The sequence below is a fragment of the Miscanthus floridulus genome, chromosome 14, assembly GCF_019320115.1.
Source record: "Miscanthus floridulus cultivar M001 chromosome 14, ASM1932011v1, whole genome shotgun sequence".
Taxonomy (NCBI): domain Eukaryota; kingdom Viridiplantae; phylum Streptophyta; class Magnoliopsida; order Poales; family Poaceae; genus Miscanthus; species Miscanthus floridulus.
In genome coordinates, this window is record NC_089593.1 from 74,608,901 (window position 1) to 74,628,306 (window position 19,406).

At 46.0% G+C, this 19,406-nt stretch overlaps 1 long non-coding RNA gene and 1 pseudogene across 9 annotated transcripts; one reads left to right on the forward strand and one right to left on the reverse strand.

Moving 5' to 3' along the window:
* Positions 1-3,379: 3,379 nt before the first annotated feature.
* Positions 3,380-6,954, reverse strand: LOC136505150 (uncharacterized). 9 transcript variants are annotated; one of them, XR_010771113.1, is made up of 8 exons: positions 6,395-6,952; positions 6,196-6,264; positions 6,022-6,108; positions 5,836-5,940; positions 5,420-5,537; positions 5,250-5,320; positions 4,298-5,160; positions 3,380-3,890 (listed from the first exon to the last, which is right to left on the reverse strand). It is a non-coding gene; the product is annotated as an uncharacterized lncRNA (long non-coding RNA). The 9 variants fall into 9 exon arrangements; XR_010771114.1 differs by having other exon boundaries at positions 6,196-6,230; positions 6,355-6,952; XR_010771112.1 differs by having other exon boundaries at positions 6,355-6,952.
* A 743-nt stretch (positions 6,955-7,697) lies between these two features.
* Positions 7,698-17,165, forward strand: LOC136504531 (probable LRR receptor-like serine/threonine-protein kinase At1g05700; annotated as a pseudogene).
* The last annotated feature ends 2,241 nt before the right edge of the window (positions 17,166-19,406 follow it).

The following is a 19,406-nucleotide window of genomic DNA, read 5'->3' on the forward strand; positions in this document are numbered from 1 at the left end:
GCGGTATGGCTTCCCTCAGGACGTTGATACCTATAGAAGCCACCAGCGAAGAAAGGATGAGGAGGCAGCGCGGATCAAGAGGATGATCGAAGAGGAGGTCAAACGGCAAGTGGCGGTACAGTTGAGTAGCCAGGGGCAATCAACATCAGTGCAGAGAGTCAGCCCCTCTCAGCGAAGAAGTAGCTGCGCTTCCACTGAGCTACCTGCCACACAACAAGATGACGCACTCCAGCGCTTCCCCGTGGATGACATCACTCAGCCTTTTACGGTATGTGAGCTGCACATTCCCATGGGGGATAGCACAGTCCTGGTGGCGCACGGTGTTGTTGCTCCTGAGCAACCTAACAGGACACCAAGAATCCATGGTAGTTTAATTCCACCTGGATATTATAGAGTTAGTGTGGATAGAGTTATCAGCGCCCATAGGGGAGTGGCTCTTGACATTGCTGGAGGTGAAGGGGAGAAGACCCTAGGAGAAGTAGAGCATAGAGTCAGCATGGAGTCATTTTGTGGCGCAAGCGCTACATCATCATTCGTCCCAGTGCAGCGGCTAGGGCACCGTCGTCTCCTCCTCAACCATCTCATGATGATAGGTGCGGATGAGAAGTGAATTACTCCCACTCATTTGTTAATTAGCTACACCAACTGTTAATTAGCTTCTCGCGCAATAACAACTTACTCCCACTCATTTTTTTTCACTCACAGGTCTCCCAACCCATCATAGTACTGCTCCGGATGATGCTGCTGCTTTCGATGATGATGCTACATTCGACGATGATGGTGCGATTCCTGGCATGGGTGCATCTCCGTCTCCATCTCCGTCGCCTACAAGGCGGTCTCCCCCTCCTCCGCCTCCTCCGCCTTCCCCGCCAAAGAGGAAGCAGCATAAGAGGCCCTTGTCCCCATTGAAGTCAGCCCCAGCGCCCAAGAAGAAAGGTAGTGGTCGTACTACCAAGCCCCCATCTCCGCAGAAGCTGTCTGAAGAAGAGCGATTAAATGCGGCGGTTCAAAGGGATTTGGCTAACTAGAAAAAAGGTATTGCGGAAGAAAGAGCAAAGAGGAAGGAACTTGAGAAAAACCCGGTAAAGCCGGCGTACATACAACGACAAGAACTAAGGAAACAAGTCATCCAACATGTGCAAGCACGGCGTGAGAGACAGAAGTCCCCGCAGCTGTCGAACTATGACCGCTCTCTCGTAAAGTCATTTGAGGGCTATAGTAAGAAAGGGAAGAAGAGAGCAACGAAAGAGGTTCCACAGCTCGGGATGCAACTTAAGCAATCTATCCCGCCGCTAGTTATTCATAATGACCAGCCACCACCACAAGGTGGTTCACTGAATATTGATGAACTTTCGGCAGCGTACGGTCAGACAATCGACATTGAGCAACTCCAAGCCTTCCTGGCCGACGCAGAAATTACAGATGGTCAGTTCCGCGAGAATGAACCGATTCAAGAGAGGGAGCATGATATATTCCGGACATATAAGCGGGGCAGGAGTCTAGTCGGCAAAAAGGACTAGCCAAAACTTGGTACGCAAATGTACAACTTGAACATGTGGTACATGGATACGTGTAATACGAAGAAGGACATCTTGCTTATTGTCAGATATAAGCCTGAGCATTGGTACTGGCGTGGCTATGCCATTATGCATGTTATGTTCGAGGAACTACACCAACTGCTTTGGAGGGACGCTCTCGACAAATCTCTCATGAGCTGCTGGTGTCTGTAAGTGATTCTTTCTACTATTGTTGCATGTTATAGTTTGTTGTCTATATATAGTTTTGTAATATATATATATATATATATATATATATATATATATATATATATATATATATATATATATATATATATATATAATTTCGTACTATATATATGCAGAAAACAGATGCTGGAACTAAAGGAGGCTGGGCAGACTTATGTTGGTTTCGTGGATCCGGATCTTATTTTCAAGGACATCCACACTAAAATTGAGCATTGGGTGCCTGAAACAGAGAATAATCTGTTCAGGTTCTTTGACGCCTGCCGTGACAAGGAAACAGTGCTCTTCCCTTACGGCTTCCAGTGAATGTGTTAATGTCTTGCACACATTTCGTTTTACTTAACTCCAGCCATGCATGTTGACTTTAGTTAATGAGTTTTATTTATGCACGCTTATAAACACATATGCATGTAGCTTTCACTAGATACTGCTAGTCATCGATATGCCCAGGGGCATTATAAAAATCTTTGACTCAGCGACAAGACCCCGAGAGCAGTACCCAGATATGCTAGTTATGATGCAGAAGTAATATAATTTCGGTCTCGCGCACACTTGTATATATACACTCTATTATGCATGCCATTTAATTGATATAACTCTATTTATTTATTTTCTTGGGCATGCAGTGCTTGGGTTAGGTTCACGAAGAAACACAATGATCGTCCTTGGACCGTGCCTCTAAATGGACCTTACATTAGGATGGAGTGCAATCCGAACGACATGAATACAAGCTTTTGTGATGTGTATATAGTTCCATATACTTATTATTTCATGCATGCATGGAGATGTAAATTAATTAATTAAGCGTCCTCTGTTTTGTATGTATATAGTTTCATATATTTTAGTGTAAAATGCTCGAACAAACGTATATTAGCAGCGTAGAATTCGTATACGAATAACTAAATTGAAATCAAAATGAATTGAATTGAAAAGAAACCATAAAGAAAAAAGGGAAGAAAAGAAAATCACCTTTAGTACCGGTTGAAAACACCAACCGGGACTAAATGTGCCTGGCCCGAGACAAGGCTTGGCGGGCCATTTAGTCCCGGTTGGTTGTAGAAACCGGGACTAAAGGTCCACTTTTAATCCCGGTTGCTAGAACCGGGACTAAAAGGGAGACCTTTAGTCTCGCATTGGCCTTCCCGGTTGGGAAACCAGGACTAAAGGGGGTTTTCCAACCGGGAACACTACCCTGTTCTACGCTAGTGAGAGGTGAGTGTAGGTGGCGGCGCTTGGTCCGGTGGCCGCCCATGCCGCCCCATGCGAGCGACGCGGAGGCAAGGAGGACTTAGATACATATCATCATGAGCTAGTAACGCATGTATTGTAAATATGCATTCACTTTTATCGTAAATTAGTATAAACATTATCATAAATTGAAGTGGCTATAAAACAAGTCATTCTATGGCCCTCACCCCGTGCTCCTCATATCTCGATCAGCTATGGTATAACAATAATTGCCAGTGAATAATTGCCAGTGAGCCCCTAATTAGCCTGCCGAATGTATAAGCGATGAGTTACATGACAGACTAGGTAGGCAGGCGCGCTTCGCCACGCCCGTAGTGACTGCACATAGCTTTGGAAACAGCAATATATTCAGTAGAGTGAAGTAGATGGCAAGCGTTCACAGATTCATTAATCTATATATGTACAACAGAGTGAAGCGCCATTCAGTAAAATATACATTAGTTACATCATCAGGCATTGCTACACAAATGTTTAGGCTTCAACAGGGAGAGTATAGATGTAAACATCATGCATCATGGTAAAGAGAGGATTTATCACGATGGCATGTATGATCATTTCACTTTGATGTAGAAGTTGTGTGTACAGGTAGAGAAAAGTACAACTGACAAATTGGATACAGATCTACTCTGAACATTGATCTAAATTACTAAACTAAAGACATGGGCTTGATCATCGGCCGTAAAGAAATGTCTGGTAGAAGGATACATTCATCATTCATGCGTCATAAAAAAACAATTTGAGAAGTACTTCTTCCAGGAACACAAGGCTCATACACGCTCTCGGGAAAAAAAAAAGTCCATACAATAAAAGCATTTTTTATCTTGAAACACAAAATTTGCAGACTTTGATGCTGCCAAGCACACTACTTTGTCTTGGAAGCTGAAAACAATTAAATAAAAGTGTGAAGGGAATATCAAATAGGATATAAAGTTATAACGGTAGAAGCATATCGTCGAAACCATATATAGGCAAAAATAGGATATAAAGTAGTACATTGTGCTTTTTCAAGTGGTTGAATAGACAACTACGAATCATCATTTTAATGTCAAAAAAAGAAGCACGGCACCAACAAAAGTCAAGCAAGACCATTGAGTTCCTGCTCTGCTCACTGTAGAGTCTAAAAGTAGGCTAAAGCAAGACAATTAAAGAAGTGCCCAAAGTCACCATACTGATGATATGCAGGGCAGGCTAAACTAAGGCCGGTTGGCACATGATATTCAGATTTGTAATAGAACCAAAATAATCAACAAATAAAGTAAGAACCAAATAAAGAAGAAGGCACAAACCTGGGGACGGGCATGTTTGCTTATCAGGCATGGTTGCATACGACGAACATTCTGCGGGTCTCATTGTAGGAGTCGGTCCTTGGGTTGCCGCTGAGGAGCGTTAAGACGATGCTGGGCACGTCGCGCCACCGCCACGCTCCCGCGCCAACCCAGGCGGCGGCGGTTGAGGCAGAGGAAGGGAGGCTCCGCTACCGTGGGCCTAGCGACGGAGCGGAGGTCCCGTGACTCGTTCGGCTTCCCGGCCGCCCTCTGGTGGCCTCCCACCCCGGCGTCAACGCCAGGGTGGACCTTGAAGGCGGAGCACGCGGGCGTCGGCGTTAAGCCGGCCAAGGACGCGTCCCCTGATGCCACCGACGGAATGGTCTGGGGCGTGAGGAGGGAAGCTGGATCTAGGTAGCTAGGAGGCGGCCTCCGCGGCGGTGCTTCTTACGGGCCGGTGGCGCCGGCGTATGAGCGGTGGGCCTGTGATGTCACCGCTGGGGGAGAGCAAGCGCCACAGGTAGGGGAAAGGAAGAGGAAGAAGAAGCGCGGACGGAGACGGCGAGCCTGGAGTCCCGGCGATTTTTTTATTAGTATTTTCTTATATATATATATATATATATATATATATATATATATATATATATATATATATATAGCTCCTGGAATCCGCAACATGCAGTGCTTATAGCACATTGTTCTCAAGAGATGAAAATTGCAGTAGCAGAATGACATTCCGAGAGAAAATGCATTACTGACCGAGCACGGGACACTGTCAACTCTTTTCACTCTGACGGCCATGTCCTCTTATGAGTCCTTGCTGATCATTCGCTTAGAACCATTGCTAGACTCAATCAATAGCAAAAAATCAGGGCCAAGTCCTCCTGATCTTATCATAAAAAATGACCAATGATGAGAACTTTGTAAGTATGAACCTAGAAAGGGAATATGCGGTGCAGGAAAGATTACATACTGAAACATGAATCTTCTCAAAAAGCTGCACAAAGAATGACCGAACCAAGCTGTGGATGCACATCATCTTTACTGCAGCCGAAAAATACATAGTTAGTACACAAGATGCTCAGAACAACCAAAACAGGGATATGTATATCAGGTAGGGTGATCATAAGATCAGGTAGAAACCTTCAAACACTACGAAAAAATGAGGTTTAGATTTTTTAGATCGGATATAGCTGGTCGGAGTGAAGGGAGCAGCAAAGACATTTCACCATGAGGCATGGTATTAGGAGCTCGTCGTTCCCTGCACTTAGCAATAATTTGGGATGTCTTAGATTGGAACCCCTGACTATTGGAAATCAGCAAAAGATAAAACAAAATGATCAACGAAGCCTATATATCTGTTGCAAAAGCCGAGGCAAGATTAATATAGATTTTCACAAACATATCATTGACCACGAATAGAAGGACAACGTTTGTGGACCAAAGTTTGATAATGGGAATAGACGTATGTTTTCTATAAAACATTGGAACTGGTCAGTTCAAAGTGATGAGGAAGATGAATGAATAATTTGTAATTAGTGTCGAAAAGGATTCCATACCCTGCTTGACATAATTCAGCCGAAGCACGATTTCCACTAATACAAATTCCTTTTGATGACAGTGCAATGTAGGAGCAGAACTGAGGAACAATCGGAGATGTGCAGCTGCATTCCATGAAACATTGGAGACTAACTCATGAATTTACTCAAGAGAATGATACATGCAGGGTCCCAGGCAAGGCATACCTGCAGCTAACAATGAATCTAAAAGTTGCCGTAGCGTAGCACCAGCCCCAGCAAAATCTATTAATCTTGAACCTCCTTCAGGAAAAGCTACCGGAGAACAAGAAAAAGCTTGATCAGGCAGTATGTAATAAGAATTACATGAGTCGGCAATATTGCTGCAACAGTACTGGGTACCTCAGTGTCGATGGCATCAACTACCCCTGCCCATGCTGACAATATTGTAATGAGATTTAGCAAAGCAACCTTCGGAGAAACAGAGTTATTGAAATCAATTAGCATCCTGATTATTGAAAACATGAAGAGCAGCATGGCATTATTAGAAAAAGGACATACCCAAAGGAGAGATGACGGAGAAGGAGGAGAGGGTCAGTACCGGCAGATGTAGCTGCCGAGCGGAGCCGCCACCGTCGCCGCCGGCAAGGAAGATGCCACGCACAGACGTGGGAGGCTCGTGGCGCCGCCGGATACGTCGAGCACAGGCGGCTAGGGTTTCGTCAGCATAGGCGAATGGCGCGGGAGACGGCGGCAGGGAGAAGCCACGCCGCGTGGCCACCGGTGAGGCACACCCGGGCCGCTCCATGGCCGGCGAAGGCCACCACCGGGGCCCACGCGCGGCGCTGTCCGGGGGCGCAGTCGCACCAGCAGCGCGCCGCGTGGCCATCCGGCGGCGCTGGGACCGGCCGACACGCCGCCACGTCGGGAGAGAGGAAGAGGTTGAGAGAGAGGGACGAAGGGAAGGTGGGAGCCGAGGCGACGGAGGCGGCGTCTGCGGGAGGATCGGCGGCGGTCGGGGAGACGGGCGAGTGCGAGAGGAGAGAACAAAGATATATTACCTGGCCCAATTTAACGAAGAGAGAGCGAATCGATGAGCACACACGCACGAGCCTACGTGGCTGCACACGATTCGGCAGCCGGAGATAAACAGTATTCAGAGCGCTCTCCTTACGTGGATCCTAGGAGCTTTATGGAGTTGTATATGAGCTAAACAAACTAGCTCTAATAAAATAGAGAAATAATAGGAGCTGCAACATCACAGTCCTCACTCGACAGAGACAATCTCAGCTGTCTTACCTCTCTCTCTCTCTCATCATACCCGGTGAACGCGCACAGGGAGTCGCGTCTATGGCCTGCAAGGACAAGGACGTCCACCATTGTTAATTGCATCTCCTGGGGTTGTTTAACCCTCGCGAGGTTGGCAACTCACGGCATGTCACGTTCATGTGTGCATCAACTTCAAATTAAACAGCTTTATTTAGCCTAGCTCGCTGACTTCCATCCATCCTCTGCTGGCCTTTTCGATCCGTATCATCATTCATCAACAATTCCAACGCTTACGGTAAACGACGTTGACCTGTCGTATATGCACATGTACATACGTCTTGACGTGTGCCGCGCGTTCATTCGTTTGCTTCGCCGGCCGGCAAACAATCGATCGGTCGACCGTACCACCACCCGGTACATAGTCTACTAGCTAGCCCAGCTTCAGCTATCCAGATCAATTAATGGCGCCATCATCAACTGCTGCGATGTTCTTGGCCGTCCTGGTGCGCTTGCTAGCAGCATCCCTGGAGCTCCCTCTCGTCCTCGTCCATGCCAGCTCGATCCTCCAGGCAAAAAGCTGCTACCTTCACGCTACCATGCATTTTATTTTTAGCTCACAGCCAAGCTAGCGAATTCCTCCGTCTCCTACGACCCTCCCAAGAAGCTTCCTCATGGTTCCCTCTCTCAGATTATGCTTGGGTTGATGATCTGTGCTGCAGGTTTCATCAGCATCGACTGTGGCTATGGCGAGGGCTTGAGCTACCAGGACTCGTCGTCGAGGCTCACCTACGTCTCCGACGCCGGCGAGGGGCTCAACGCCTCCGTGCGGCCACCGTACGTCGATAGGGGTCTGGCCGACCGGTATCTCAACGTCCGCTACTTCCCCACCGTCACGGGCGGCGGCGCGACGCGCAGCTGCTACACGCTCCGGCCGGTGGCGCACGGAAGCAGGAACCTCGTCCGGGCCAGCTTCTACTACGGCAACTACGACGGGCGGAGCGCGCTCCCGGCGGCCTTCGACCTCCACCTCGGCGTCAATCTCTGGGCCACCGTCAACGTCACCTCCGCCGAAGGCGTCTACATCTTTGAGGCCTTGGCCGTGTCGCCGGTCGACTTCATGCAGGTAAGTCCTTTTCCATACCAGCTGCTTAGCCTTCTAGTTTGAATTGATCGAACATCAATTTGGTGCTAGTTAGTAGTTGATTAGAAATTCTCGAGTTTATTATAAAATTAAATATAATTAATTAGAGCCCACTCCTATTTTTCTTTTCTTAATTTTTCGAAAACCTGCCAAAAGTACTTACGAATCATGGAAAAACTTGCATCCGTATTGACCACGCGCTTAAACAATGATAGAGTGCGCCCGAGCGTACCTGTGACGTGCCCACCGAGCAATGCAACTCAGCGCCGCACACACTTCCACTCCTACACACACGTTGGGTCCCCTCTACGGAAATACACTGTGCGATACCTGATCATCCTAGCTAGTGCTACAGGGTTAGTTTGGAAACTCAAATCCTCTGGGAATCCCTGACTTTTTCAGGATGAGCAATCCGTGGGGATATTATTTGAATAAGATATTTAGTTATTCGTGGGAGGTTTTTTTTCCCTGAGTTTGGCTGCCCCTTCTCCCAAATTAGGCCAGGGTGAGAACTGAGAGAATCCAAACCATTCTCACTCTGTTTTATATCAAATTAGGCTTCGTTTGGCCATACGTGGATGTAATCCATTGGAGAATGCACCCACGTGTGGATTCCGTATCCCAACACCCAACCCACACCTGGACTCAAACCCACGGCTTCGTTTGCCCGGGACTCCTGGAAAATCCACACTTGGAACATGTCATTTTCCAAAGACATCTATGGATAGCTCAATTTCTACTGTTGCTTGACACAGGTTGCTACCAAAGAAACACTAAATTTTCACCATATGCAGTTACGCTCACAAAAAAAAATATACTACTAAACTATCATACAAATGAATTTAAATAACATGACCTTCTCTACTTAAAGTTGGATAGTTCATACGCAGACTGAATTGTAATCGTAAACATAGCACTAACTTCTCTATAGATACATTTGTTCTCTTCCCTCTCTTTTGTCACGAACTCAAACTCTCACTCTCCCACAAGCATGAAACAAAAAAAAAACATCAGACGCTTTCAAAGCATCATTGTCCTGCACTTTCTTTCTTCTAACCAGGAAAGTTTAAAAAAAACAGAGGTTTTGACCAATGCTGGAAGTCTAAAATGGAACCTAGACTTGTAAATAGACCAAATAAGATGTAGAAGCTATATATTTGCCCTAAAAAGATGTAAAATCTATAACAAGTTTAACCATGATATATATGCTTCAGAAATTCAGTTTGATACTTTATGAGAAAACAAACCATATGCTACTTTAGATACAAGGACAGATCCTAACGGGCTTAGCACGAGCATTTAATTGTTGGATGTGTTTGGTCTAAACCTGGCAAAAGGTGTCTGACCCTCCCTAGGCTATTAATTTCCGGTGTCTAAGAGCAAGTACAATAATACACCTCAACTTGTTTTATAGTCAAACCCATCTAGCAGAATCCTCCGTGGAAGAGAGAGAAGAGGGGACAAAGTGGAAATAGGCGTAAGAAATGGTGTCGGTGGCGTCACCTGAATTTTTTTTCAATTTAACCATTTTCCATCAAAAATTCACATTTATACCCATGGGAGTCATAAACCCGTCTTTGGACCCTGGGCTCGGCGCTGAGGTAACACATCTCGGCGCCATAGGCCATGGCACCAAGGTTGGAGATCAGGGTTGGTGTGGTGCTGCCGTGGCTAGAGCTCATCGCCATGATCATTTTGTAATGACAATGTATTTACTAACGGAAATGCTCTCATTAGGGCGTCCAATGCTCTGGAGGCACCTTCCTGGGCTGTGGAGCCCAATACGAAGCCTTCTCCTGGCTTCTCCATAAAAAAATAAATGTCGATTCCCCAATCCTCCTCGCCCATCACAGCCTTCTTTTACCGCACGCATGCATCTTCTACGGCCGACTCCACGAGCCACCCGCCGGCCGCTCACCTTCCTAGCAGGAGGGACACTCGCCGCGGGCAGCGCTGTCGCCTCCACAGCGGGGGACCGCACCCACCCGCCTTGTCCTCGGGAGCTGCGCAGCAGCTCGTTGGTGGCCGCATAGCCGCTCGCGGAGGCCGCGCAACCGGCCGCCCACTGGCATCCCTCTCGCGGCATCGAGCTCCACATCGACGAGCCTCGATTAGTCCAAGCAGCAAGTAGATGCTACGCTTAAAGCGCATGTTGCAAGAGTAAGTGTTTCAGATGTTTCAGAGGTATGCTGCAAGTGTTGTATATCGATGTTGCAAAAATAGATCGGGATGTTGCACATGTTGCAATGGCTATACACGTATGTTTCAAGTGTATGTTCTAAATGTTTCATTTGTTCCAGACGTATGTTGCAAGTGTTTTATCTGGATGTTGCAGATGCATGCATGTTGAAAGCATATGTTTCAAGTGTTTTAGGTATTTCATACGTATGTTGCAAGTGTTTCGTCTGGATGTTGTATATGTTTGCAATGGTTTTCAAATGTTTTTCAGGTGTTTTTGCAAGTGTTTTTTTAACAAGCGCCACCTTGGGCGCGGCCTTCCTGGAGGCCAACGTGGGGAGCCAGGGTTCGAACCTCGGACTAGCAGCTCCACCCTTGGAGACTTTGCCAGCTGCTCTAGGCACTCTTCCCGTTTTTTCAAGTGTTTTTCATGTGTTTTTGCAAGTGTCATTTCAGATGCTTGTTTCAGGTGTTTCATATATCTTCTTTTGTATGTTGCAACTATTATATCTAGATGTTTCAAAAGTAAATCGGGTGTTGCATATGAGATGCGTGTGGAAAGCGGGCGACGTCCGGGACGGCATAGGACCACTGCTGGGGTGCTCGCTCACAAGCCCGACGCGGTGGGGCATTCGCTCGCTCGTTGTGTGGGCATCGTCTGATGCTAGCGCCCCGGACCGGACGTCCGGGCGCTGTCAAGTCAGATTTACTAAAGCATTTTTTTCATAACCATGATATCAGCAATTTTTGTAATGACAATGTATTTACTAAAGCATTTTTTTCGTAACCATGATATCAGCAATTTTTTCATAATACATGGTATCATAGATTTCACAATAATCTTGTCTTCCAAAGGTGTTGCCTCCATTGATACTTCCTACCAAAAGTAATTTGTCTATTTCGCAGTACATTTTTCCTGTCAAATATGCATTGTTTTTTTGTTAAATGAATGAATTCATCATAAGTAATGTGAACATTTACAGGTGTGCTTGGTCAATATAGGGTTGGGTACACCGTTCATCTCTGGGCTTGAGCTCAGGCCGCTCAGTGCAACCATGTACCCGGAGGCTACGGTCAATCAGTCTCTGTTTTTGCTCAGCCTGTCCCGCCCATCAGCCAGATTCGATTTCAATCGATACCAGTTCAATCCAGATTATTCTGTCCCGCCATTCAGGTACCCCGATGATTCGTCTGACCGCCTGTGGCAAAGGTATGGCCGCAATGCCGCATGGACCAACATAAACACCACCAAGGAAGTCGACGTCTCTAACGCCACCAGCAGCTTCGACAAAGCCATCGGAGATACTGCAGAACGCCGCCACTCCGGTGAACGGAACTACCCAGATGGACATCTCATGGAGCTCAGACCCCTCCTTGGAGGACGCCCACGGCAACTCAACTTACCTTTTGTTCCTCTACTTCGCGGAGCTACTGAGGGTGCCAAGCAATGGGCTGAGACAGTTTGACATCCTCGTCGACAATGCTACGGGGAATGATGGAACCAGCCAGGGCTTCACCCCCAAGTACCTCTCCACGGAGGCTGTGAAGAGGACGGTACAGGGGCCTGGCCAGCATAGCGTCTCGCTTGTCGCCACACCGGCGGCCACGCTTCCACCCATCCTGAATGCATTCGAGATATATTCAGTCAAGCCAATGACTGAGATGGCGACGAATGGTATAGACGGTACCATCTTATCGAAAACCTGAAGCTCAGTTAGAATTTACTAGTCCATTTCTAAATGGTTTGGCTGTCATGAAAGCATAAATTTAACTTACCTTCTTTTCTTTTCTTCATATGAACAGCTAAAGCTATGATGACAATTCGAGAAAGATATGCACTGAAGAAAAATTGGAAGGGTGATCCTTGTGCACCAAAAGCATTTGCATGGGATGGCTTGAACTGCAGTTATCCATCATCTGGTCCTGCACAGATAATAGCTCTGTAAGTAGTACACTTCAAGGCATTCTACCATTAAAGATTTACATAGATAGTAAATGACTAAAGAAGAATGTATTGTTTCCCTGGCCTGGAATATGATCTGTTCCAGGAATTTATCATCGAGTGGGTTGACTGGTACAGTTAATTCTTCTTTTGGAGATCTAAAATCCCTCCAACAACTGTAAGTGACTCATCATATCTTATAACTCTTTCTGGTTCCCACCACCATACATGCAACATTCACCTACTAATTTTTCAGAAACCCGTAGCATAGCATTCGACCTTTTTTTAATAAGCAGTTATGATTACTATTCTAGTGTTTTTCACAAGAACTTTCTTTAATTCAGAGATCTGTCAAATAATAGCCTATCTGGTCCAGTGCCAGATTTTCTAGCGCAAATGTCGTCACTGTCATTCCTGTAAGTATTTCTGTTAACCTAAAATTAATTTTGCAATACCTGCATCACCATATTGAACATGAACTTACTTTCTGCAGTGATTTGTCAAGCAACATACTCAGTGGATCAGTACCTGCAGCTCTGCTACAAAAGATACAAAATGGATCTCTGGTATTGAGGTCAGAATCATGTAGCCAATTTATATATTTGAAAAGTCCATTTCATCCTTGAGGTTCTCTGGAGATGGACCGTTAAATTTTTCATAAAGAATCACTCAAGGATAACTTAGAAACACATAATGACTTAACTCCTGCTACTTAAATCAAACAAGTACTGTTATGGCAAGTGGAGCCGGCCCAGGGCCCATGTGGTACTGTAGCACATGGTACTGTATCGCGTCAAACAGATTAGATTCGCTTGGTTTGGTTTGCTAGGAAAGAGATATGTTAAATTGATTCGGTTAGGATATTTTCTTAGGGGTCAAGTCAGTCATCTCTATAAAAAGAGAACCATGTATCAGTTATAGTCAAGCAAAAAGCAACAATTAAGTTGCTGGCTTCCTCTGGGAGCTAGCCGTCCCTGCCCTCTCTCCCTCGCGTGAACAGTACCCGCGGGTACTGTGGCTCCATCGCCGCCTCTCCCTCTCAATCCGAGCAGCCACATAACAATCTGGTATCAGAGATCTCTGGTTCGATCATGTCCACCCGCTGCCACCAGCGTCTTCGTCGGCGCTGCTGCCATATATCAGCGCGCCGGCATTGGGCGCGCTGGCGTCCTCAGGGGCGATCGCGCCCTCTGCCCCAGCGCCGTCGTCTCCCGCCGCCCTCGTCCTCACCCCAGAGCAGATGACGGCCGCAATCCTAGAATTAGGGCAGACCGTGGCGGGCATCAGGGCCTTCCTCGCCGCGACCACGGCACCGGTCATCTCGTACCAGTATGGGATGCCCTACGACGGGACTGCGACGACCTCGTTCCCAGTCGTGCCACCGCCGTCCCAGGGCGTTCCCATCCAGCAGATCAAGTTCCCGCCGTCGCCGTCACCGCTTCCGGCTTGGATCGTCGGTTCGTCGAAACCCATCTACACGGCGCCAGTACCCAGCCGCACCTACCGCCGCTCCCGGCCACCGGGGCTGTCTTGGCGCCTGGTGACGCCCCGGCTCCAGGCGTCCTCTACGGCGGGGTGGACGGCCCCCTGTTCCACGGCGGCAGCCTAATGCCGACGCTCTCCGCCGCATCGCCCTCGCTGGACAGCACGGGCGCGGCGCCCTCGGCCGCCGCATAGGCCCCGTTGGAGTTCGCCACATCACCAATGAAGGCCCCGGCTGCCATAACTCTGGCAGTCTCATCACCAGCTTCACCAACAACCCCGCCAGCACTAGTGTCACCAATGCAGGCGATCATCCATGCACCGACATTGGCGGACATGGTGCCTTTGTCGCTGCCTCTACGAGCCACAACACCGATCCCTCGCACAGGGCCGTGGTTGTTTGCATGCGCTTATTCTCCGCCGGCTCAGCCGCAGGCCTTCAAAGCTCCATCGGTCGCTTGGAGTACGCCTCAAACACAACCCCGCTCGGCTGCACCCATAGCGGGGGTGGCTGATCGTGGAGGGCACCATCGACTCCACGTGCAGGCGCTCCATGCATTTGATCCGGGCGGATTCGATTCCACGCAGATCAGATGGAGCAGCCAAGTTTGGCACCTCGAGGAGGAAGGTCTGCCATGGCGATCTTCTCTGGACTGCAAGGTCTTCTGCTCCAGCAATCGCCACAGCTCGAGGACGAGCTGTCTTGGAGGGGCGGAGTAGTGTTATGGCAAGTGGAGCCGGCCCAGGGCCCACACGGTACTGTAGCACATGGTACTGTATCGCGTGAAACAGATTAGATTAGATTGGTTTGGTTTGTTATGAAAGAGATATGTTAGATTGATTCGGTTAGAATATTTCTTTAGGGGTAAGTCAGTCATCTCTATAAAAAAAACCATGTATCAGTTATAGTCAAGCAAAAAGCAATAATTAAGTTGCTCAATTAAGTTGCTGGCGTCCTCTGGGAGCCCTCTCTCCCTCGCGTGAACAGTACCCGCGGGTACTGTAGCTCCGTCGCCGCCTCTCCCTCTCAATCCGAGCAGCCACATAACAAGTACACTGCGGCATTTTTCTCTATATATTTAATTAATCCTGATAATGTTGATCAAATGTCAGGATTGATAACAACGTAAATTTGTGTGATAATGGTCCTTCTACATGTGAGCCAAAGAAGAAGAAAAGAAACAAAACACTTATCGTTGCAACAGTTGTTCCAATAGCAGTAGCAACTGTACTGTTTGTTGCAGGATTACTTATCCTTCATAGAATGAGAAACAGACAAGGTGACATTTCTTCAAGGAATTTGTTTAAAAAATATTTATCGAGGAAATAATTAGATGTGTATTAATTGAATATTTTCATATAATACATGATTCAATCCAGATACATGGATGGCAAACAACTCAAGGTTTATTAGCCCTCAAGCCAGTTCACACATATTTGAGAACAGAAAGTTCACCTACAAGGAGCTGAAGCTCATGACAGCTAACTTCAAAGAAGAAATAGGGCGAGGAGGGTTTGGTTCTGTCTTCCTAGGATATTTGGAGAATGGAAGTCCAGTTGCCGTCAAGATGCGTTCAAAAACATCCTCTCAAGGGGATAAAGAGTTTTTAGCCGAGGTAGGCTATTCTTTTGTGCTTTATCTTCCGTGTGCATTTGAAAACTGAAATAAAATGTTGTTATTACATATTTCAGGCTCAGCATTTGTCTAGAGTTCATCACAAAAATCTGGTTTCCTTGATTGGATATTGCAAGGACAAGAAACATATGGCCCTTGTCTATGAATACATGCAGGGGGGAAACCTAGAGGACTGTCTAAGAGGTAACTTGCTACCTGCCTGCACCCTCATAAAGAAAAAAACATACTCTTCCACTAATGACAAAATTTCACATTTCTATTTTAGCTTTGTCAAACACATTGGCAGCATAGATGCAGGAAAATGTCATCTTAGCATGGGGATATTTGTTGGGTTAAAGTTTGAATACATTAAAGTGTAAGGTGCCATGTTTATTGTGTGCTGTGTCTAACATATTCATAGCAAAATTAAGGGCCCTGATTTTTGTGCCATCATACACTTTTGACATGACAAGTGATGCATATTATGACCTAATTTGACAAGCCAACTAGTATTTCACCATTTTACATAAACGTTGCTATAATAAATTTGTTCTGACCATCAATCACAGGAGAGGCCTCTGCTGCTACACCCCTCACTTGGCATCAACGTCTCAAGATTGCTCTCAACTCCGCCCAAGGTTTGTAAGGCTGAACATACAGTACCTTGAATTAGAAATACAGTAGTAAGAGAAGCCTGTATCATATAGATCTTGCAGCGTGTACTAGCCTGTATCTTACTCTCTGTTTCATATACTAACAAGATCTGAAGAAAAAATTTGGTCTCATTACCATGTGTCTAGCTCCTAACAATCCATCTAACACTAGATTTTTTTTTCGAAAAAAGATCTAACACTAGATAAATTGCAATGTAATTACTGGTTCCTCACTTGGGTGCAGGACTGGAGTATCTGCATAAATCATGCCAGCCACCACTGATCCATAGGGATGTGAAGACAAAGAACATTCTTCTATCTGCTGATCTTGAGGCGAAGATAGCTGACTTTGGGCTCATGAAAGCATTCTCTGATGAGTTCAGGACCCATGTCACCACACAACCAGCAGGCACCCTAGGATATCTTGACCCTGAATACTACAACACGTCCCAGCTCAGTGAGGAGTGATGTATACAGCTTCGGTGTTGTGCTATTGGAGCTTATCACAGGCCAGCCACCAGCAGTTCCTGTAAGTGACACTGAGAGCATCCATGTTGCACTATGGGTGCGCCAGAAGCTCTCTGAGGGTGATATTGCAAGCGTTGTTGACCCAAGGATGGGAGGGATCTATGATGTCAACTCTCTCTGGAAAGTTGCAGAGTTGGCACTGAAGTGCAAAGAACAACGATCAAGGGAGCGACCGGCAATGACCGACATTGTCGCAGAGCTCAAGGAGAGCTTGGAGCTGGAGGTGTCCTATGCAATGGGCTACTACAGCTCAGTCTCGACTAGCACAATCAATCTCAGCACAACAAGTGTTGATTTGCATACCAATGAAAAACCAAGTGATCATCTTCGGCAAAATGCTGCGGTTGAGTTGCAACAGGTAGACATTGAATCAGCAACTCGTATAGGTCCTGCACCAAGATGAAACCAACTGTTCAACTTTGCATGTTTTAATATAGGTTTTTTTTTTGTATAAGCCATGGATGCATCATGATTAGGTGTTCAGTAATTTTTTTAGATATCAAATACTCCATCCGTCCTAGTATATAAGGCGTAAGCATAACCACCTCTAGTTCAAAGACTAAGAAACGCATTTAATTCTCTCTCATAACACTAGTACTACTGTATGGATGTATGCGCGTCTAGAGAGAGCACACCTTGTATTATAGGATTTGAATAAAAAATTAGTTACGCCTTGTATATTAGGATGGTTGGAGTAAGTAACTAATCTCCCAGATCTATAGAATATAGCTATGAATGTTGTGAGCTCAGTGTGAGACTAAGAGATACAAACTGAACACCATCACCTCTCTTGACACTGAAGATAGTAGAATTGTTTCTGATCATAGTGAAAAGGCTGCCTTGCTTCTAGAGGAATATAAGAATAGAATGGGATGCACTACAAATCTTGTAATGCTATATAATCTAAGCCAGTTAGTTGAATAGAGAGAGACCTGGAGCATCTGTCAAGACCTTCTGGAGCATCTGTCAAGACCTTTCACCATTGAGGACATTGATGCAGTAATCAAGCAAATGCCTGCTGACAAAGCCCCAGGACTAGATGGTTTCAATGGATTGTTCCTCAAGAGTTGTTGGGAGATAATAAAAGAAGACTTCTACACCCTATGTTGTGACTTATTTAATGTCTCCTTGGACCCTTCAGGCCATAAATAATTCCTTCATCGCCCTCATCCCCAAAACAAACATCCTGTTAATGTGAATGATTTCAGATCCATCTCTCTTCTAAATTGTATCCTCAAGATTATTACAAAGAATATGGCTAACAGGCTCCAATCAAAGATAATCTCCCCATCCACACAAATCAATATGGCTTCATTAAGACCAGGACAATACAGGATTGCCTTGCTTGGGCATATGAATATATTTATCAGTATCAGCACTCTAAAAGGGAAATTGTCACTTTGAAACTGGATTTCACAAAAGCTTTTGATACTTTGGAGCATAATGTGATCCTCTAAATGATGTTGCATCTTTGCTTTGATAACAAATGGTGTGACTGGACCCAAAGAATTCTTGCCTCTAGTTCATCATCAATGCTTCTCAATGGTGTTCCTAGAAAACGTTTTCATTGTAAGCGTGGAGTCAGGCAAGGAGACCCTCTCTCTCCCCCTTCCCTTTGTGTTGGCTGCTGATCTGCTTCAATGCATTCTCAATAAAGGCCACAGAAATGGTCTATTTGAGCTCCCAATTCAGCCCTAGGAGATGACCCAATTCCCTAGCATCCAATATGGCGATGACATTATCAGAATCATGAAAGTCTCTCAGAGAGAACTCTTCACCTTAAAAGTCCTCTTCGAATATTTCTCTTACTCAACTGGGCTCAGGATCAATTTCAAAAAATCTTGCCTAGTGCCTTTGAACCTCTCGCCTGAAAAAGCTCACCAGTTGGCTAGGGTGTTTTTTTTCGCTACTGTACCTCAGCACGTACTTAATTAAGAAGGGGTAGAAACATTACAAGACATGACACTGGTAACCAGTAGATTACCGATGCGGCCGCCTAAACTCACTTAAAGAAAAGAAGCGCTTACACTAAAACCAATATTACAGATACACACAGCTAGCGACCTTAAATGCCTGTAGCCTGCTTGCAGCCAAGCTGAAGCCTCGTCGACGATGGACTGAGTTAATTGCTGAGCTAAGGAGGAGTTCCCCTGGAAGGCTCTTGCATTTCTTTCCTTCCAAACGGTCGAACTGACCAACATAACAATGGTGTCGAAGCCTCTCCTGCCTAGCTTGGGCACCATCTTCCTTTGAGCGCAACCACCAGGTAATGAACTGGGTCTCCTTGGCTAGGGTGTTTGGTTGCAAACTCGAGTCTCTCACTTTCAGTTATCTTGGATTGCCAATGGGAACTACCAAACCCAGAGTTGAACACTTCGGATTTATCATGAATAAGGTGGAAAGAAGACTTACGACTACTTCAAACTTCTTATGCCATCCATGTTGGAAGGTTAGAACAGGTAAACTCAATGCTATCTTCATTACCGACAGATGCAATGTGCTCTTTGTAGTTGCCAATTGCAGTCCTTGATTACATTGACAGAGCTAGAAGATACTGTCTTTGGAGAGGATCTGATAGCAATGCCAAGATGAAACCCCAAGTAGCTTGGAAAAATGTTCTAAACCAAAAAGATAAGGTGGCCTGGGCATCATTAACCTTAGAAGTCAAAACTCTACTCTCTTGCTTAAACACTTAGACAAATTCTACAGCAAGAAGGAGATTCCCTAGGTGAAATTAATCTGGCATGCACATTATATATTCTAATGGACATCTCCCTCATGCTACCACTGATAAAGGTTCTTTTC